Source organism: Chlorocebus sabaeus, unplaced genomic scaffold (genome assembly GCF_047675955.1).
Source record: "Chlorocebus sabaeus isolate Y175 unplaced genomic scaffold, mChlSab1.0.hap1 unalloc_scaffold_135, whole genome shotgun sequence".
Taxonomy (NCBI): domain Eukaryota; kingdom Metazoa; phylum Chordata; class Mammalia; order Primates; family Cercopithecidae; genus Chlorocebus; species Chlorocebus sabaeus.
The window spans coordinates 690464-710000 of record NW_027327135.1 but is presented as its reverse complement, the minus strand read 5'-3'; the positions used below and the strand labels follow the sequence as shown (position 1 = coordinate 710000).

Sequence of the window (19537 nt, the reverse complement as noted above, 5' to 3'; positions counted from 1 at the left end):
GAGAAGAGAGAGCTGGTGTTGAGTTGTAGTGAGAGGTGTGTGGTTCGTGTGCCTGCTGAGCCTGGCTTGGACTCAATTCCATTGAGTCCCATTCCATTTTACCTTCTGTTTCCACCTTTCTCATGCTCCTTTCTCATGTTTCTCCAGAAAAAAATGCAATAAATTCCTTTCAAAAACTTTACAAAAGCCATAGATGCTTATTGAAAATAGTTCAAATGATATGGAAGGCAGAAAGATAGTGAGTGTTTTTCTGTTTGTTTGGATGAATGTGTCTTTGGGGTAGTCACTATTAACACTGGGTGTATTTCCTTCCAGATCTTTTCCAGTGTACCTACAAATATGTATGTACACTTTGTAAAAAACAAAATAGTACCTGATAAACACTGAGTCCCCCTACTCCCACTCCGCAGTCTACATGGACTTCCTTTCATGGTGATACGATGAGACCTGATCGACTCCTTTCGTTCGCTGGAGTGGTGGGTAATAATAGCTACAGATAACTCACCTTCAGTGGGCATTTACCATGTGACAGCGTCTGTGCTCCAGGCAGACTACATGAAGTGGGTCTTAAGGCTTTTTATTACAATGCTATGGGTGAACACAGTAATTTTTAACATGTTGCAAATGATAGAACTGCAACTGAGAGAAGCAAAGCTCCTTGCTCAAACTCATGACAGAATTCCCGAGAGAGAGAGAGAGAGAGAGAGAACACTTTTAAAACAATTGTTGTTATAGTCAGGTGATTTATGATCATTTGAAGAAATAGTGCATTCAGTGAATACATTTCAGGGTCTGGTACAGTCTGGGAGCTGTTCCTGAAAATGCACTGGGCTAGAGATAAGGGAGAGGTCCATTGGCCCTGGGCCCCAGGTGCAAGGAGGGAGGTCCCGGGGAAAGGGGGCATGGAGAGGAGGTCTCTGAACAAACCTTGCAACATCCATTTCTGCTAAGTCCGGTCCGAGGTCTGGTTCTTGACATGTACACTTTTCAGAGATACTTGGTTTCGATTTTTATCGTGGCTCAGCTGAGCAGCCATGGTTTCAAACTGCCTGGAGATGTGGTCTGGCAGGCCAGTGCTATGCCCATCCTTCCCACTCCTGCAGGAGGGGAGTCATCCTGGGACTAGAGGGCTTCGCCTGTAATCAGCTATCTCATAATAAGTGGATTTGATGCTGGTTTCGCTAAGTCAGGAAACTTCTCATTTGGAAGGAAAACTGATATTTGTTTTTGGGTTTTGCTGAGGAGTCACAGGGTTTAGAGCAGGGACTGGAAGTTTGTTGAGACACACGTGAGAGCACTCAAACATCTTCCATGAAACGTGGAAATAAACAGTGTTCCAGAGAGGTCCCTGGCTTTGGGATATAAATATTTCTGTAACAGAATGGTACTGGATGTCTGCTGAATTTTTTTCTCTGCTATTTTGGCAAGTTTTATTTGGGTGTGTTTCTCCTGTACAGCAGGTATGACATCAGTTTTTGCCAACAAGTATTTACAGCCCTTGGTACCTCCTATGTGGGTCACTTTTGTGCTGTGGTTTCTTTGGGGGAAATTGTAGGTCTCCTACCCAAAGCACATTGCCCATTTCAAAGTGCTCCTGGTTTCTGAACACCTGTGGCAGTGCCTTCCATGTGGGTGAAGCCAGCCGAGAAAGTATCCCTCCCCAGGGGGTGGGGACTGGTGATTGCCTGAGTGAGGAGGCCAGGTATGAGCCCTGTTCTAAAACTTGTGACCGACTGCTTTTCCTTCCCCTCCTCTCCCTCCTATTTTTCCACCACCCCAACTTTTTAAAAATTTCTTATAAAAAATTAAGCAAGTATTTCGGTTTCCTTTATTCGCTATTCCTTGCTAATCGTATGCAGAGTGAGCCTGGGACAGTGGAAAGGAAAGTTGTACTTAGCTTCAGATGATCCTACCAGTCCCGCGTTGAGGGGCTTCCGCCAGGCGGCATTGTCAAGTGGAGTTGTGGAGATTCTCCTTTCAGCCCTCAGCGTTAACCAGCAGAGGCAGGTGGTACTTATTCCTGGTTAATGTTGAGGAAGTTGAGCTCAAAGTGGCTAAGGGAACTTCCCAAAGTCACATAGGAAGTAGCAGATTAGAACCAAACACAGATTGTCTCTGAATCAGGCAGGTTGTTAGGTTACAAAATGGGCTCTTAGTTTTTGGAGGTCAAATAGCTGAACAGACACAGATATTTCTTTTTTCTTCTTTTTTTTTTTTTTTTTTTTTTTTTTTAGCTAGGGTTTTGCTTTGCTGCCCAGGCTGGTCAAGGCTCAAGCTGTGCTCCTGCCTTAGCGTTCTGAGTGCTGGGCTTACAGGTTTGTGTCACCACACCCAATCGAACAGACATTTCTTTAAAGAAGACATACAAATGGCCAAAAAATATGTGAGAAAAATGCTCAGCATCACTTATAATCAGAGAAATGCAAATCAAAACCGCAGTGAGGTATCATCTCACCTGTTAGGATGAGTATTATCAAAAAGACAAAAAGTAACAAGTGCTGGCGAGGATATGGAGACAACGGAAGCTCTTACACACTGTAGGAGGGTGTAAACTAGAGCAGCTGGCTGGGCATGGGGCACACGCTGACATCCCAGCACTTTGGGAGGCCGAGGCGGGCAGATTACCTGATATCAGGAGTTGGAAACCAGCCGGCCAACATGGTGAAACCCCATCTCTACTAAAAACACAAAAATTAGCTGGGAGCGGTGGATCATACCTGTAATCCCAGCACTGTTGGGCGGCTGAGGTGGGCGGGTCACTTGAGCCCAGGAGTTCAAGACCAGCCTGGCCAACGTGGTGAAACCCCATCTCTACTAAAAAATACAAAAATTCACCAGGTGCAGTGGCGGGCGCCCATAATCCCAGCTACTCAGGAGGCTGAGGCATGAGAACCACTGGAACCCGGGAGGTGGATGCTACAGTAAGCAAGCCGAGATTGCACCACTGTATTCCAGCCTGGGCCACAGTGAGACTCTGTCTCGAAGAGAAAAAAGAAAAAGAGTAAGAGTAAGTTATGGCACCCACTATGGCAAACAGTATGGAGGTTCCTCAGAAAACTGCAAATGAAATTACAGTGTGATCCAGCAGTCCCACTACAGTGTAGATACCCAAAGAAAAGGAAATCAGTGTCGGAGGGGCATCCGCACCTCTATGTTTCCTCCAGCACTGTTCACCATAGCCAAGATACGGAATCAGCCTCGGTGTCCAATAGCAGATGATGGATAGAGAAAATGTGGTGTTTATACACAATGCAGTACTATTCAGCCATTACACAGGATGAAGTCCTGTTATTCTCAGCTACGTGGATGGAATTGGAAGATACTATGAAATAAGCCAGGGACAGGAAGTTACACAGCACATGTTCTCTTATGTGGAAGGCAAAAAAGAGTGGATCTCATTTGAGTTGAAAGTAGACATAGGATCCTAGAGGGTGAGAAGGGTGGGGGAAGAGGAAGATAGGGAGAAATTTGTTAAAGGATACAAAATTATAGCTGGATAGGAATAAGTTCTAGTGTTCTGTAACATAGGATGACTATAGTTAACAAGAACATTTAGTTTCAGGCTGGGCGCGGTGGCTCATGCCTGTAATCCTAGCACTTTGGGAAGCTGAGGTGAGTGGATCACCTGAGGTCAGGAGTTTGAGACCAGCCTGGCCAACATGGTGAAACCCCGTCTCTACTAAAAATACAAAAATTAGCTGGCCATAGTGGTGGGTGCCTGTAACCCCAGCTACCAGGGAGGCTGAAGCAGGAGAATAACTTGAACCTAGGAAGGAGATGTTGCAGTGAGCTGGGATCACACCACTCCCTCTAGCCTGGGCAACAGAGCAAGACTTTGTCTCAAAAAAAAAAAAAAAAAAAATATATATATATATATATATATATATATATATATATAGTTCCAGATAATTGGAGGAAGGGTATTGAACGTTACCAACACAAAGAAATGATAAATGTTTGAGATGGTGGATATGCTAATTATGCTGAACACATACATTACATGTATTATAACATCACTCTGTGTACTCCATACATATGTACAGTACACAATTATGTGTCAATTAAAAAAGAAAAAGCTGAACTTAGATTGGAATGGCTATGAAGTAGCTAGCTTTTTCACATTTTTGATATAGACCCTAGGCATTTATTTTAAGTAAACTACTCTTGGCTTCAGGAAATGTTTAGTATTTGAGTTTTAACCTTGCATTTTATAATATAGAGAAGTAAAACTGTAGGTTTACTTTGGATACGGTCATAGGGGTTTGCAGTGATGACTTTTTTATGTAATAAGGGGGAAATGTACCTTAATTAATAGGTATACATGCTCATTTTTCTTACTCTTACACATTTTTAGTTGTTGTCCCGGCATTGTGATACTTATGTAAACAGTATGCAATATCTTAGGTAGGAATCAGAATTTTAAGGTAAGAATACTTAGAGTTATATATTTTCAAACTTTCAAACTGGACATTTTACATGTCCATTATATAACAGTAATTAAATTTGAAAAAGACAATACCTGTCTTTAATATGGGTAAAGCTCTAGGATTTTTTTTTTTTTTGAGACAACGTCTGACTTTCTCCCAGGCTGGAGTGTAGTGGTGCGATCATGGCTCACTGCAGCCTCAGCCTCATAGGCTCGAGAGATCCTCCCACCTCAGCCTCCCAAGTAGCTGGGACCACAGGTGTACAACACCATGCCCAGCTAATGTTTAAAATTTTTGCAGAGACAGGGCCTCCCTCTGTTGCTCAGGCTGGTCTGGAATTCATGGGTTCAAGTGATTCTCCTGCTTCATCCTCCCAAAGTGCTGTGATTACAGGCATGTACCACTGCCTGGCCCCATATAAGTGGGATGATGACTTGAGCCTAGGAGTTCCAGACCAGCCTGGGTAACATGGCTCAAGACCCTGTCTCTACAAAAACTAAAAAAATGAACTGGTCATGGTGGCACCTGCCTGTGGTCCCAGCTACTCCAGAAGACTGAGGCAGGAGGATAACTTGAGCCCAGGAGTCGAGGCTGCAGTGAGCTCTGATCTTGTCATTGCATTCCAGCCTGGGTGACAGAGTGAGACCTTGTCTCTTAAAAAAAGTTACTGACTACCTGATTATTCATGGGAAAAATAACCTGAACTCTGATCTAAACCTCATACCTCGTACAAAAATTAACTCAAAATAGATCATGGATTAAAATGTGAAATACAAAATAAAGATGAAAGGAGGAGATAGAGACTGGGAGAAACTATTTGCAAACCACATGTCTGATAAAGTACTCATATCTATAATATATAAAGAACTATCCAAATTTAGCAGTGAAACCAAATCATCTAGTTTGAAAATGAATAGGAGACCTGAAGAGACATTTCAGATAACATATAAGCACATGAAAAGATGTTCAACATCATGAGCCATCAGAAAAATGAACACTAAAGCTACGTCACTATACACCTATCAGAATGCATAAAATAAAAAGTAGTAACAAGACCAATGTTGGTGAGGATGCAGGGAAACCGGATCACTCACACTTGGCTGGTGGGAATGGAAGACGGTACAGCCATTCTGGAAAACAGCTTGACAGTTTCTTAAAAAACTAAATGTACAATTGCCGTAGGAGGCAGCATTCACATTCATGAGCTGTTATCCCAGAGAAATGAGGACTTGTGTTCACACAAAAGCCTATATGTATCTGTTCATAGCAGCATTATTTATAAAGGCTGGAAACTGGAAACAACCTGGAGACTGCTCAGCAGGTGAATGGTTAAACAAACTGCTGCACCCAGGCCCCAGGTACCACTCTGTAGTAGTTAATGACATCCTTGTTCATCAGTCTTTCAAACTAGAAACCACCATCATGCTTAATCCCCTTTTTTCCATCCTGGGTCTGAGTGGACTTCATTTTGCATTTCTTTCCAATGCATTTTCCCTCTGTCCTTTCTGTTTGCGCCTCATGCCTCATTTGAACCGTTGTAAGAGCCCCCAAATTGTTTCTCTGCCTCATCATGGAATCCTTTCTACACTTCATGCCCCACATTGCCATTGGAGCAATCTTTCCAGAACATGAACAAACTAACTTAAAAGAAATATCCCAGGTAGCCTTCCAAATAAGTATAAGCTTTCTGTTAGAAGTTTGACTTCTTGTCTATAGGGAACCCCAGGACTTTAGAGAGACGGATTTGCTGTCTGCATTTTAAGATCAGCCAGAAATCCCTGGAGGGGCCCATGTGGAATAGTGGCACAAATACCGGTTCTAGAATCAGAAGCCCTCATATCCTGGTTCTAACACTAGCTGGATGTTCTTGGGAAAGTTTTGATTTCATAACCTCAGAAACTCCATTTCTTAAGAAATGGAGATGAGAAAACATACTCAAGGGATCACACAAGGCTGCTGGGAGGAGCAGATGAGGGGTATGATGAACATGCTGTGTAATCCTTGAAGTACGTCGTATGTGTGAGAAGTGGAGCTGTGTGGATAACGGTTCTGGAATCATTGTATGAAAACGATGGAAAGCACATTCGTAGTTCTGCCTGATGATACCACTGGGCACCTGTGTTGTACATGCCTGCAACATGGGTGAGGCCCGGGTCAGTACAGCTCACAGTTTGGTTTTCATGCAGTTAGAAAGGCCCGAGAGGACCCTTCCCCCTCCAGCTGTAGGAAGGAGGCGGCTGTCTCCTGCCTCTATTTGGTGGGATTGTCTGTGGCTCCTTGGTGACAGGAATGCAGGGAGTGGGGGAAGAAAGCCAGCCTGACTGCTCGCTAGTCACCCTTCCCCCAGGAAGGAGTGGAGGGGTCATTTCGTGGTAACTTGCCAAGTCTTTCTTAACCCATCTGCTCTTTGACATGACCAGCATGACAAGTAAAAGACGCGTTAGAGACAGATGGGCTGTGTGTCCCGTGCGTTTATGGCTTTGTGGCCTCAGAGCTGCCAGAACTCGATAGCTTTCTGGGCAACGGTGGGTCAGCCAAGGGGCTGAAAATAGTGAGAAGAAGAAAATTCCCCCTCGCTGCTCTGGTCTGGGAGTGATTACTGAGGAGAGCGGCATGGAGGCCCCAGCCGTGGGGTCCCTCTCAAGCACACCCTCACCGCAGTGGGAATGCGGGTCTCAACCTCCCTAGGCCTCCGTGATTTTCGTCTGTCACATACTCACCTCCAGCAGGGACGTCTATGGTGATGAGATGAGGGAGCATCATAGCACATGTGGCGCTTAGTAGGCTTGCGGTGAGTGGACTCTGGCGTCAGTGGGACAGGAGACTGGGAGCTGCATGTGGACGCACTCACGTGCTGGTGTCATGGGTGGACAGAGGAGAGAGGGACGCTCTGCAGTTCTCCTTTTGGTCTGTCACCCCCGCTGTTGTGAGCAGAATCCGTGAGTGTATTCTGTTGCCCCAGTCAACTTAGTAGGCTGTTTGCTCAATTTTCTGCTTCCACTTTTGATTTCTTATGAATGGGAAAAGGAATACTTCAGTTACTTTTCTGGTTGATGGCATACATTCCTTGATATCACCTTAATGCTTTTTGATTTCTATGTATTTTGGATGCTGGAGCTTGCCTGACATCTGTGTTTTTATGCCTCACCCTCTCGCGTAACTGTTGGCCACACCAGGACCAGAGACAAGTGACCAGACCGATTGATAGCAGGGCTAGGACTGGAATTCCCCAGCCTTTTGATGCCCAGCAGGCTCTGTTTTCTGTATTACACTGCTCTTCCCTGTTTCGACCCCTGTTAGGACAGTGGATGGGCGCTTTTGGGGGTGTGCTAGAAGTATGGCAGATGCCTCAGACTGGCATTTTTCTCTGACTTTGAATTCTCATGGCTCAGAGTCAGTCTCTAGGCTACTGACTGGGAAGATACAGGAAGCTGTTCCGCATGGCAAACGATGCCAGGGCATTTTTTTCACCCGGCAATTTGTTTGGTTTGGACTGGAATAAATCTCTGATGTTGTTTTATTTGCCAATATTATTAGTTAGTGGAGCCTGACTTGCTAACTTAGCCTGATTCATAGTGCTTAGAATCTCAGTGAGTGTGTGTTGATCTGAGTGGAAGTGTGAGAGCATCTTGGACAGTGGTTTGCAAACCTAGCTGCATCTGGATGGCTGTGAAAAAAGCATGCTTGCTTACTCCTGACCAGTTGAAATAGAACCTGTAGGAATGGAGCCTGGGCAACTCTAGTGCTGTTAAAAACCCCCAGGTGGTTCTGATATACCGTAAAGGTTGAGATCCACTGATCCACAGTGAATTGGAGTCCTGGATCATAGACATGCCTTATGCTTTCACTAGCTTAGAATGGCTCTTGTGCTTTAGAACTGTGAAAAAAAAAGTGTTACCCAAACAAATGTGGAAACAGCCTAAATGCCACATCCTGTTACTACCTGCCATCAAGTATATTTCCCAGTTATTCACTCTATTCTGATCTCAACCCATTCCACCTTTTCTTCATGGAACAATAATTTGACAGTTGGTTATGCAGAACCAGAGTAAGTCTAGTTTGATTGGCGGGAAACGATTTTGGGTATGAAGTACTCTTTAGGCATTGATTGAACTCTTGTTTGTACCACTGCTGTGCTGGACAGTTTATAAATATTACTTCTTTAAGCAAGGCCTATAGAGTCAGGCTGCCTGGGTTTTGCTAAGTAGTTGTGTCATTTGGGGTAAGTTTTTAAGCTTATATAAACCTGACTTTCATCTATGAAATGGGATGACAAGGGGTCATTATCATCTCACAGGATCGTGCAAATGTGTGTGTAAAGTGCTTAGTTTCGTGCCTAACACATAATAACTAGTTAATAAAGTTATTACACCATCATCGTCATATTTAAATGTAAATATTAAGAGCTAATAAATTTGTAAAAGGTACTATACCTTTACCCCTTGACTACTTTAGTTTTAAGTGGTTGGGTTAATTTATGCCTTAAATATTGGCCTCTTGAATACCTTGAATTTCAATTGAACGTAGCCAGAGGATGTCATAATTGGACCATTGCCTCTGGAAGTTGGAGCTTTGTTTGTTCGTTTGCTTTCACTTCCTGCACTAAGCAAGTGGCTGTGCACACCTTTATGGTGACTTCTGGTACTGGGGAATCAAAGCTTCATTCGCTGATTTGGAGGAGATGATCTTATGCTATATGAAGCACTCAGACTTTGTTAACTGTGTACCATCCAGACAAGACCAGGTGCTTCCCATGGCAGCCTGTCCTTTTCTTAGCTCTCTCATCAATCTAGCCTGTTCCTTCTATTCCGCTTTATACTAGAACTTCTCTTTGAACAAGGAATGTTGTTTTGTCACTGCTAGGTCTCCAGCAATTAGTAATGCCTAGCACATACTAGGTGCCTCCTGAATGTTAATAGGTGATAATCTAGCAGAACACAAGATAAGTCTGCAGGTTGAGATTTAAGCTGTGTGGTATGAACGCTGCATTGGCAAACTTATTAAATCAATTTTGTTAATACAAGTTTAACATATTTTAGTATCTGACTTAATTCAGGAATCATTTACCGAGTGTCTTCTAGGCCAGACACTGGGGACAGAAAGGTAATAATAAATGATCCCTGCCTCACGCATAGGAAGTCTAGTGCGATGGACAGACACGTGCCAATGGCTGCCATGGAATATGGTGAACATTAAGGTAAAGGGGCACCCTGTGTGCCCTTGGAGCACAGAGCAGGGTTTGTGTTCTGGGAACATGGGCTCCATGTGAAAACACAATTTAAATTTTCTTTTTTCTTTTTCTTTCTTTCTTTCTTTTTTTTTTTTTTTTTTTGAGACAGTCTTGCTCTGTGGTCCAGGCTGGAGTACAGTGGTGTGATCTCGGCTCACTGCAACGTGCTTCCCCCAGATTCAAGCGATTCTCGTGCCTCAGCCTCCCGAGTAGCTGGGATAACAGGTGTGCTCCACCACGCCTCGCTAATTTTTGCATTTATAGTAGGAATGGAGTTTCACCATGCTGGCCGGGCTGGTCTTGGACTCCTGACATCAGGTGATCCTCCCACCTCCGCCTTCCAATGTTCTGGAATTATAGGCATGTATGTATTCATCCTTTTAAATATCTGCGGGTAGCACTTAACTTTAAATGGGTACTAATTAAACTATTGAATGACTTTAGTATGGATTGAATGACTTTGCTTGGGCCTCATTTTTAATTTCCTTCATTAGAGGAAAAAAAAAATGCACGTTGAATATCCCTCATCCAAACTGCTTGGAACCAGAAGTGTCTCAGATTTCTTTAGATTTTTGGATTTTTGAATATTTGTATTATACTTGCTGGTTGAGCATCCTGAATTCAAAAATCCAGAGTCTGAGCTGTTCCAATGAACATTTCGTTAAGCGTCACGTCAGCACTCAAAAGTTGTGGATTTCAGAGTTTCTGGTTAGGGAGACTCATCCTGTATGGGTGCTGGAATGTCGCAGGAGTTCTGGACCAGAGGTTGGGTGACTAGGGTTTGGTTTTCGCTTTGTTACTAAACAGGCTGTTTTCTTCCATAAGCTCTGCTTTAGATCCCCCGGTTGTCAAAGAAGGGAATGGGCCATCTGATGTTTAAGGCCTCTGTTAGTTCTGACTTGGAGACACCTGGCTTCAGTTCATCTTCCTTAGGAGTGGACAAAGAATATGGGAATTTTGAAATTGTTAGTCAACATCTACAGGGTCGTTGCAGCCTGGTTTTGAGTAAAGGTCATCTTTAGTGAGCCCAGGGAGAAACAGTGGTTTAACTGTCAGCTGAGAGGGGTACGCAGTCCTATTAATTTTCCTCTGTGTTAGTGAAAGCATTGTTAAGGGTCACAGCGTTAGTGGAGCTGGCTGGAAAGAGGAGGAGAACTCACTGTTACAGGTTATATTGAATGTCTTTTCAGTCACTAAATGCTTTTTATGATATGTTTTTTGGGATTTCAGTGTTGTATGATTTCTCTGTGTTAAGCACAGGAAATTTAACATCAGCAAAAAAGAATGCTCTTTCTTTTTTTTTTTTTTTTCTTTGAGATGGACTTTCGCTCTTGTCGCCCAGGCTGGAGTGCAGTGGCGTGATCTCAGCTCACTGCAACCTCGACCTCCTGAGTTCAAGGGATTTTCCTGCCTCAGCCTCCTGAGTAGCTGGAATTACAGGTGCCTGCCAGCATGCCCGGCTAATTTTTGTATTTTTAGTACAGATGGGGCTTTGCCATATTGGCCAGGCTGTTCTTGAACTTCTGACCTCAGGTGATCTTCCTGCCTCGGTTTCCCAAATTGCTGTGATTACAGGCATGCGCCGCCATGCCTGGCCTTGAATGTTCTTTCTATGGGAATCTACGAAAGCCAGCTTTTGAGTCTAGTGGCAGAAAACCTCTTCTTCATTGTTTAGCTGTGCTGTGAGCTTGGAGGGCTTCAAGTCCAGCTGAAAAAGCTGTAGTATTTTAGGTCAGTTGGCTGTCTTGGAGAACTTCATGAGCACTGGGCTGGAGTGATACTGTCAGAGTTCATGAGCTGTTTGAGACTCTCAAAGCCTAGATACTGGGGTTGCCCAAATACGTCAGCTGGACTCACTATTTGTCTCGGGAGTCGGGGGATGGAAAATGCTGTGGTCTTAACTCTTCTCTTAATTTTACAGTACTGTTATTAATGCTAAGAATGATTTTATACGTTTGCATTTTGCTTTGTAATTCACAGAGAATTTTAAAATCCGTTATCTGATTTTATTCCCTCAGCAGTTCTGTGAAAAAGGTAGAGCACTTTCATATCTTCTGTTTTCCCATGATTCTCTTGTGGCTCACAGAAGCTAAGAGCCTTCACCAAGGTCATAGGGTGAATGAGTCGCAGAGCTGGGAGTAGAGGCTCAGGCTTCTAGTGACCCTGTTTCTTCCTTGATAGCTCGCTCTGGTGGCGCTATGTTCAGGTAACTGCGCATGCTCGGTTTGGTCTTTTGTAAATCCCTGACCCATTTCGGGGGAGGTTCTTGGGAGGCTTCTATTCATTTTGGAGCATTTAAGTATCTTGTCCTCTCTCCCTCTTCCCAGATGCATGGGCATTTCTGCAGGCCCCCAGGCTGGCCCTTGTGCGTGGGGGCGTCTCCTGCCTCCACGTTGCTTGCATGCCCCCTTCTGAAGGTGCTCTTTCCCGCATGGAACCCCCTCGTGCCTGCCTCCACACTGCAGGCTGTTCGGTAAATGTTCCTAAGTCAGCATCGTTGTTTTCTAGAAATGGGACGGGGTATGGATGCCAAGTTCTTTTCTGTGTGAAATCTTCGATTGTATCATCTTGCCTTCCCCGTGTGTGCTCCTTGAGGTTGTCGCTGTGCTGCGGTCATCTCTGTTCCCTAGGGTGCCTCCCTTGGAGTCCTGGCGGTATTAGACATGTAGTCAGTGTTCACAGCCTAAATGAGAGAAAGGCCAACAGAGTCATTAAATCTGGAAAATGACAAGTGAGGGAAAGGAATTTTTATTGAAGGCATGTGAAAAAGAAATCTTTTTAGAAAAGTTGACCTGTTTCTCAACTGGAGTTGAATTTCAGCTCAGAAAAGCAGCTGTGTGCCCAGATGGCTTTGGGATTTCAGTTTGTGACAGATGAATTGAATTTGTTGTTGTATGAATGTGTTATCCTTTTGTGGTTTTATTAGGCCTTTCTCCCAAACGGAATCGATTTTTCTATAAAACTCACACTTCCTTTTTGAGAAGTGTAACACTAATTGTATGGGATGGTCTCCCAAAAGATTACCAGCCAGGAACCAAACACACTGCCTGAGACTCACGGCCCCTGGTTTCTGCCTGTGCAGCTGCAGGGCAGAGAGGCACGCTCGAGCTGAAATCAAGACGCATGTCTGCATCTTCCCTTTCTTGACTGCTGTTTCGTCTCTGAGCTGGCCTGCCTTCAACGTCTAGGAGCTTGGTGGGTGTAGACACATTACGGTATGGAGGAGGGATATGGCGTTGCCACAGCCAGGAGACTCGCTGAAGTCTCTGTTCTCTTCCTGCTCACTGCTCTGACTTTGTATAAGTCACATGAGTAGGGCTGTGCACAGTGGCTTACACCTGTAATCCCAGCACTTTGGGAGGCCAACCTGGGAGGATCTCTTGAGCCCAGAGTTTGGAACCAGTCTGGGCAACATGGTGAAAGTCCATCCCTAGAAAAAATAAAAATTAAAAAATTAGCTAGGTGTGGTGGCTCATGCCTGTAATCCCAGCTACTGGAGAGGCTGAGGTGCGAGAATCACTTGAGCCCGGGAAGTCGAGGCTGCAGTGAACCATCATCACGCCACTGCACTCCAGCCTGGTCAGAGCAAGACCTTGTCTCAAAACAGACAAAAACAAACAAACAAAAACCCATGTGTAATAGTGGCAGTAGTTAACTTTTGAAAGTTTGAAGAAAAGTTTCTAAATCACCTGTGACTATGGACAATTTACTTAGCCTGTCTATGCCTCAGTTTCCTCATCTATGAAAAATGAGAGAATATGGTACTGATCTTACAGGATCATTAAACCATTGCCCAGATTGCTTATAGAGCTAGAGCTTTTTCCTTGAAGTACATGAGTATGGCTGTCAGACATCTGAAACCCGAAGCCATCTTTTTTTTTTTTTAAATTAATTTATTATTATTATACTTTAAGTTTTAGGGTACATGTGCACAATGTGCAGGTTTGTTACATATGTATACTTGTGCCATGTTGGTGTGCTGCACCCATCAACTCGTCATTTACATCAGGTATAACTCCCAATGCAATCCCTCCCCACTCCCCCCTCCCCATGATAGGCCCCGGTGTGTGATGTTCCCCTTCCCGAGTCCAAGTGATCTCATTGTTCAGTTCCCACCTATGAGTGAGAACATGCGGTGTTTGGTTTTCTGTTCTTGTGATAGTTTGCTAAGAATGATGGTTTCCAGCTGCATCCATGTCCCTACAAAGGACACAAACTCATCCTTTTTTATGGCTGCATAGTATTCCATGGTGTATATGTGCCACATTTTCTTAATCCAATCTGTCACTGATGGACATTTGGGTTGATTCCAAGTCTTTGCTATTGTGAATAGTGCTGCAATAAACATACGTGTGCATGTGTCTTTATAGCAGCATAATTTATAATCCTTTGGGTATATACCCAGTAATGGGATGGCTGGGTCATATGGTACATCTAGTTCTAGATCCTTGAGGAATCGCCATACTGTTTTCCATAATGGTTGAACTAGTTTACAATCCCACCAACAGTGTAAAAGTGTTCCTATTTCTCCACATCCTCTCCAGCACCTGTTGTTTCCTGACTTTTGAATGATCGCCATTCTAACTGGTGTGAGATGGTATCTCATTGTGGTTTTGATTTGCATTTCTCTGATGGCCAGTGATGATGAGCATTTTTTCATGTGTCTGTTGGCTGTATGAATGTCTTCTTTTGAGAAATGTCTGTTCATATCCTTTGCCCACTTTTTGATGGGGTTGTTTGTTTTTTTCTTGTAAATTTGTTTGAGTTCTTTGTAGGTTCTGGATATTAGCCCTTTGTCAGATGAGTAGATTGCAAAAATTTTCTCCCATTCTGTAGGTTGCCTGTTCACTCTGATGGTAGTTTCTTTTGCTGTGCAGAAGCTCTTTAGTTTAATGAGATCCCATTTGTCAATTTTGGCTTTTGCTGCCATTGCTTTTGGTGTTTTAGACATGAAGTCTTTGCCCATGCCTATGTCCTGAATGGTACTACCTAGGTTTTCCTCTAGGATTTTTATGGTATTAGGTCTAACATTTAAGTCTCTAATCCATCTTGAATTAATTTTCGTATAAGGAGTAAGGAAAGGATCCAGTTTCAGCTTTCTACTTATGGCTAGCCAATTTTCCCAGCACCATTTTCTTACAATATCATTTGGATGCTACCCCCTCTCCGCCCTTTTTTTCCATTTGTAAGGGACAAGGATCCAGGAAGGAAAGTATCAGCTTACAAAGGCTTTTGTTACAATTAATCGTTCATGTTCTTTCTTTTGGTATCTTATTCTCTGTTTACATTTTTTTTTTTTTTTTTTTTTTTTTTACATTTTTTGAGACAGAGTCTTGCTCTGTCACCCAGGCTGGAGTGCAGTGGCACGATCTCGGCTCACTCCAACCTCTGCCTCCCAGGTTCAAGTGATTCTTGTGCCTCAGCTTCCTGAGTAACTGAGATTACAGGTGTGTGCCTCCACGTCCAGCTAATTTTTATGTTTTTAGTGGAGACAAGGTTTTGTCATGTTGGTCAGGCGGATCTTGAACTCCTTAACTCAGGTGATCTGCCTGCCTCAGTCTCCCAAAGAGCTGAGAGTACAGGTGTGAGCCACCGCCCCCAGCCGCTGTTTCCATTTTGTAACACTAGCATCACCCCAGTGTAGGGTGGCTAGGAGTATTCTTCTTTCCTGTTTCCTGGTGTATTTTCCTCTACAGTATTGATCACTCTTTAACATACTTTTTGGTTGTCTGTCGTTACCTGCAAAAATATATGTTCGCTGTTATATCACCTGCGCCTGGCACATAGATAGTCAATATTTGTTGAATGAAAGAATGAATGAATGGGCTGAAAGAACCTTATTCTTCTTTCTTCTGTCAGTTCACACCAAATGCTTTTGGAAAATGCTATATGAACAGGGATCGTAAGCAGCAGAGGTTACACACATGGCTGTGGGATAGCCCATCATCCTCAGATAATTGTCTGGAAGGAGGGTGGAGTACTTGAGTAGAAATGATACAAGATAACTTCTTCAGGAAATCAGCCAAGTGTCACAGCTTTTCACACAGGCGTGTGATGTTTGCGTATGTGTGTATGAAGAGCTGTCATGGCCTAGAATCACGGACATTTAGATCCCTTGTACAGATAGAAAAGTAAAGTCGGAGGCCCAGGAATGCTGTAGGCCACCAAGGTAGAGTCCCTGTCTGTCCTTCTCAGTGTCCGGTCACTTCTCACTGCACTCTCCTCTTTACTCCTAAAGCCACTTTCCCTGACTCTGAATGTGTAACCACGAGGGAGAAAATGTACTCCAGGCTCACAATTTGTGGAGAAAAAGCCCAGCACCTAAAAATAATGTTCACAAAGTTTGTACCTAGGAAACGTGGCCATTTCTATCATGTCTTTGAATTTCCCTGTTTCTCATACATTTTATAAACAAGACAGTAGAAGGAGATTCGTGAACAGCAACTTTAGAACAAGGGGGAAAAAATCAAACCTAGAGCATTCCAGTTTCTGCTTTCTTCTCAGTTTAGGGCTGAGGCACTTTAGCTTCCTGTCTAAGGAACTACTCAAATCTGATTAGAAGCCATTGTGGGCTGGTAATTATCCATAATTTTAGGAAGACAGATGTAGCACCAACTCTGTTCTCTAATAGCAGGCTTATTAATTTTAAATTTGCATGGCAGGAGAATCAGATGGCGAGGTGAGATAAGCATTCAGATGCTTGGTCAATGATAGCTGTTTACTTCCACGTGTCACATGGGGATTTGGGACCCGGGAAGTCCACTGAGAACTGATGATTGTCTTTCCCCTAACCAGCTGGGTTCTTTTTCATCCTGAGCTCAGAAAGATTGCTCCTACTGCAGCCAGGGAAGACAGGTTGTTGACTGGTTAGAAATCATGGTAGGTAGGCCGGGCGAGGTGGCTCAAGCCTGTAATCCTAGCACTTTGGGAGGCCGAGATGGGTGGATCACGAGGTCAGGAGATCAAGACCATCCTGGCTAACACGGTGAAACCCCGTCTCTACTTAAAAAATACAAAAAACTAGCCGGGCGCTGTGGTGGGTGCCTGTAGTCCCAGCTACTCGGGAGGCTGAGGCAGGAGAATGGCGTGAACCCGGGAGGCGGAGCTTGCAGTTAGCTGAGATCCGGCCACTGCACTCCACCCTGGGCGACAGAGCAAGACTCCGTCTCAAAAAAAAAAAAAAAAAAAAAAAAAAAAAAGAAATCATGGTAGGTTATTTTCTTCACTCGCAGTTCGCAGTTGGAAAGCAGAGCTATCAAAAAGTTGTCTCTGTTGTATTTTAAATCTGGGTGTTTAAAAAATTATGTAAGCAATTTAATCATTTCTTTAACAGTAGTTGTGTGTGTTCTTGATGCAAATCAGAGGTGCATTCCCTTGTAAAATCCCTGGGACTTAATAGGAAGATGTGAGCCTTAGAACAGAAGTTGGTTTTCTAGATGATCATGTAGATATGATGCTGAGCACTAGACAAAGATGTTGATTGAAGCGATTTAAAAAAATTTTGTCTGAGTTCAGATTTTACACCAATATTTAGAAAATCAGCAAAAGAACTTGGAGGAATGTTCTCAGGCATGCAGTTCAGCGCCCTGCGCACATTGTCATAAAATCCGAGTGTGTGTACGGGGAGATGCATTCCTTTCTGTTCTCATCACAGGTCCTTCCCTGGCTCTGCACCTGCCTGTCATGCGCGTCCCTGTGAAGAGACCACCAAACAGGCTTTGTTTGAGCAATAAAGCTTTTTAATCACCTGGATGCAGGCGGGCTGAGTCTGAAAAAGAAAGTCAGCGAAGGGAGATAAGGGTGGGGGCGTTTTATAGGATTTGGGTAGGTAAAGGAAAATTACAGTCAAAGGGGGGTTGTTCTCTGGTGGGCAGGAGTGGGGGTCACAAGGTGCTCATTGTGGGAGCTTTTTGAGCCAGGAAAAGGAATTTCACAAGATAATATAATCGCTTAAGGCAAGGACCGGTCATTTTCACTTCTTTTGTGGTAGAATGTCATCAGTTAAGGTGGGACAGGGCATTTGCACTTCTTTTGTGATTCTTCAGTTACTTCAGGTCATCTGGGCATATAAGTGCAAGTCACAGGGGATGCGATTCCTTGGCTTGGGCTAAGAAGCATGACATTGCCCTCTTCCCTACCTTTTCCCTCCTGTGCGGTTCTCTCACAAAGTGAATGACCTCAGCCACAGCTTCTCTGCAGCTGCATCAGACTGTGGCGACAGGAGTGGTGGCTTCTGCAGGGCCTGCTGTCCCCACTGAGCACAGTCTTGCTTGCCGCTGGAACCTGGTCACCATTTTGCACCGAAAGTATGTAATTCTACGGAATGAAAGCCAACATGCTGGGAATGGAGGTGTCTTTATCACGGTGCTCTGCATATTTTAATCTTGGGTGGAAAGTATGGAAAAGTATGTGATACCTGTGGTTTGATGTCAGAAGGACGTTGTGAACTTGACGTGGACTGAGGATGTTCAGGTGCAACAGGCACCCTGGCTTCATTAAATGAGACTTCCCCATCTCCCTGTCAGGCATGCACAGGTGTATGGCCACATCTTATGTGTTATCCTTATCTAGAGTGCGCCTTGTCGTCACGTTTAAAGTTACATGATGATATTCTGCCTCATAGAGTAGGTCCCAAACCGCATTCAACACAGAAATGCACTCTTGCTTTTATACATAGAAAGTGCTTTCATATACCAAGTGGGAGAGCAGTCCTAAAATCTGGGCTGGAATCACAGAAGGAAGGCTTTGGGAAGCAATAGATTCCCTAATCCAAAGCTGGTTTTTGATGAACCTAGAAACAGGACAAAGAGAAGTGAATTTGCCTAAGGCCCTGACAGTGTCTCACGGTAGCATTTGAACCTAGCAGTTTCTTGACCTATTTCTTTAAATGATTAGTCATGCTTCCTCTGATTCCTATATAAACGTATTCCTCATTCATTCTTTTGTTTCAGTGAATTATTGCAGTGCTCCCACGTAGCAGTATTTGAGTCAAAATGTGGCAGTGTTTATCTCTTTCCAAGGTTTTTAGTTGTACAGTTTGTCAAAATTGTGCTAACAGTTTCTTCTTGGTTGCAAGGTGTCCTTTCAGAAGCCAATTGTGTGGTGTATTTACATTGCTTCTTGGAGGTAGTTTGGTTAGAACCTACTTTGAGTGGCTGGCGTGGGCCTGGGGGACAATAACAGCTGCCTGCTTCATGGGCAGAGATGAAGTAATTGCTTCCTGGGAAGTACCATCCTCCTGGCCACACTCTCCAGCCCATTTCCTTTGTGGTGGTTTCCTTGCATCTGCATGGTTCTGACTTCATGTGAGTCTCTTTTATTTTAGCATATGACTTCAGGCTGTGCGGAAGAATGGCCATATTAGCACAGAGATGCACACAAAGGAACAACTGGCTAAATGTGAGTGAAGACATTCTTGGGGGGGGATTCATTTCTTTTATTCTGTAACAGGCAATCTGGGAAACATTCTGGACATGTGGCCTGTGGCCTGCACTGTCACAGCTCCTCCCTGCAGGATCGCAGATGTTTGGAGATTGTAGTGATAACCGTTATCATTGAGAATGTCATTCTCACAGGCTCTAATAAGTCAGGATTTATTCAGTGTGAATTTGTTAAAGACAACTGTATTTCTAGCCAAATCCATGGGAGACGTTTCTCCTGGCAGTGTTGCTGGGGGTATTCCCGTGGCTTCGTCTTAGGGGAGCACACGCCTTTGAATACTGCTGAAGCTGTGAGTACCCAAAGCGCACCGGAGTACTTTTGCCATACGGGGTGTTAGTCACTGATACACGTCTCAGTCAGACCTGATGGATTCTTGACCCCTTCCTTTCTTAATTTTTTAATTTTTATTTTTTATTTTTGTTTTTTAAGAGCACAACCC

General features: G+C 43.9%; 1 long non-coding RNA gene across 1 annotated transcript in view; it reads right to left on the bottom strand.

Moving 5' to 3' along the window:
- The window catches only part of LOC140711038 (uncharacterized), a 32561-nt gene extending 24580 nt beyond the window's left edge, over window positions 1-7981 (bottom strand). The window contains exon 1 of the long non-coding RNA XR_012092185.1: window positions 7148-7981. This is a non-coding gene — a long non-coding RNA (uncharacterized lncRNA). The remainder of the gene's footprint in view (window positions 1-7147) is intronic.
- Window positions 7982-19537: the final 11556 nt, after the last annotated feature.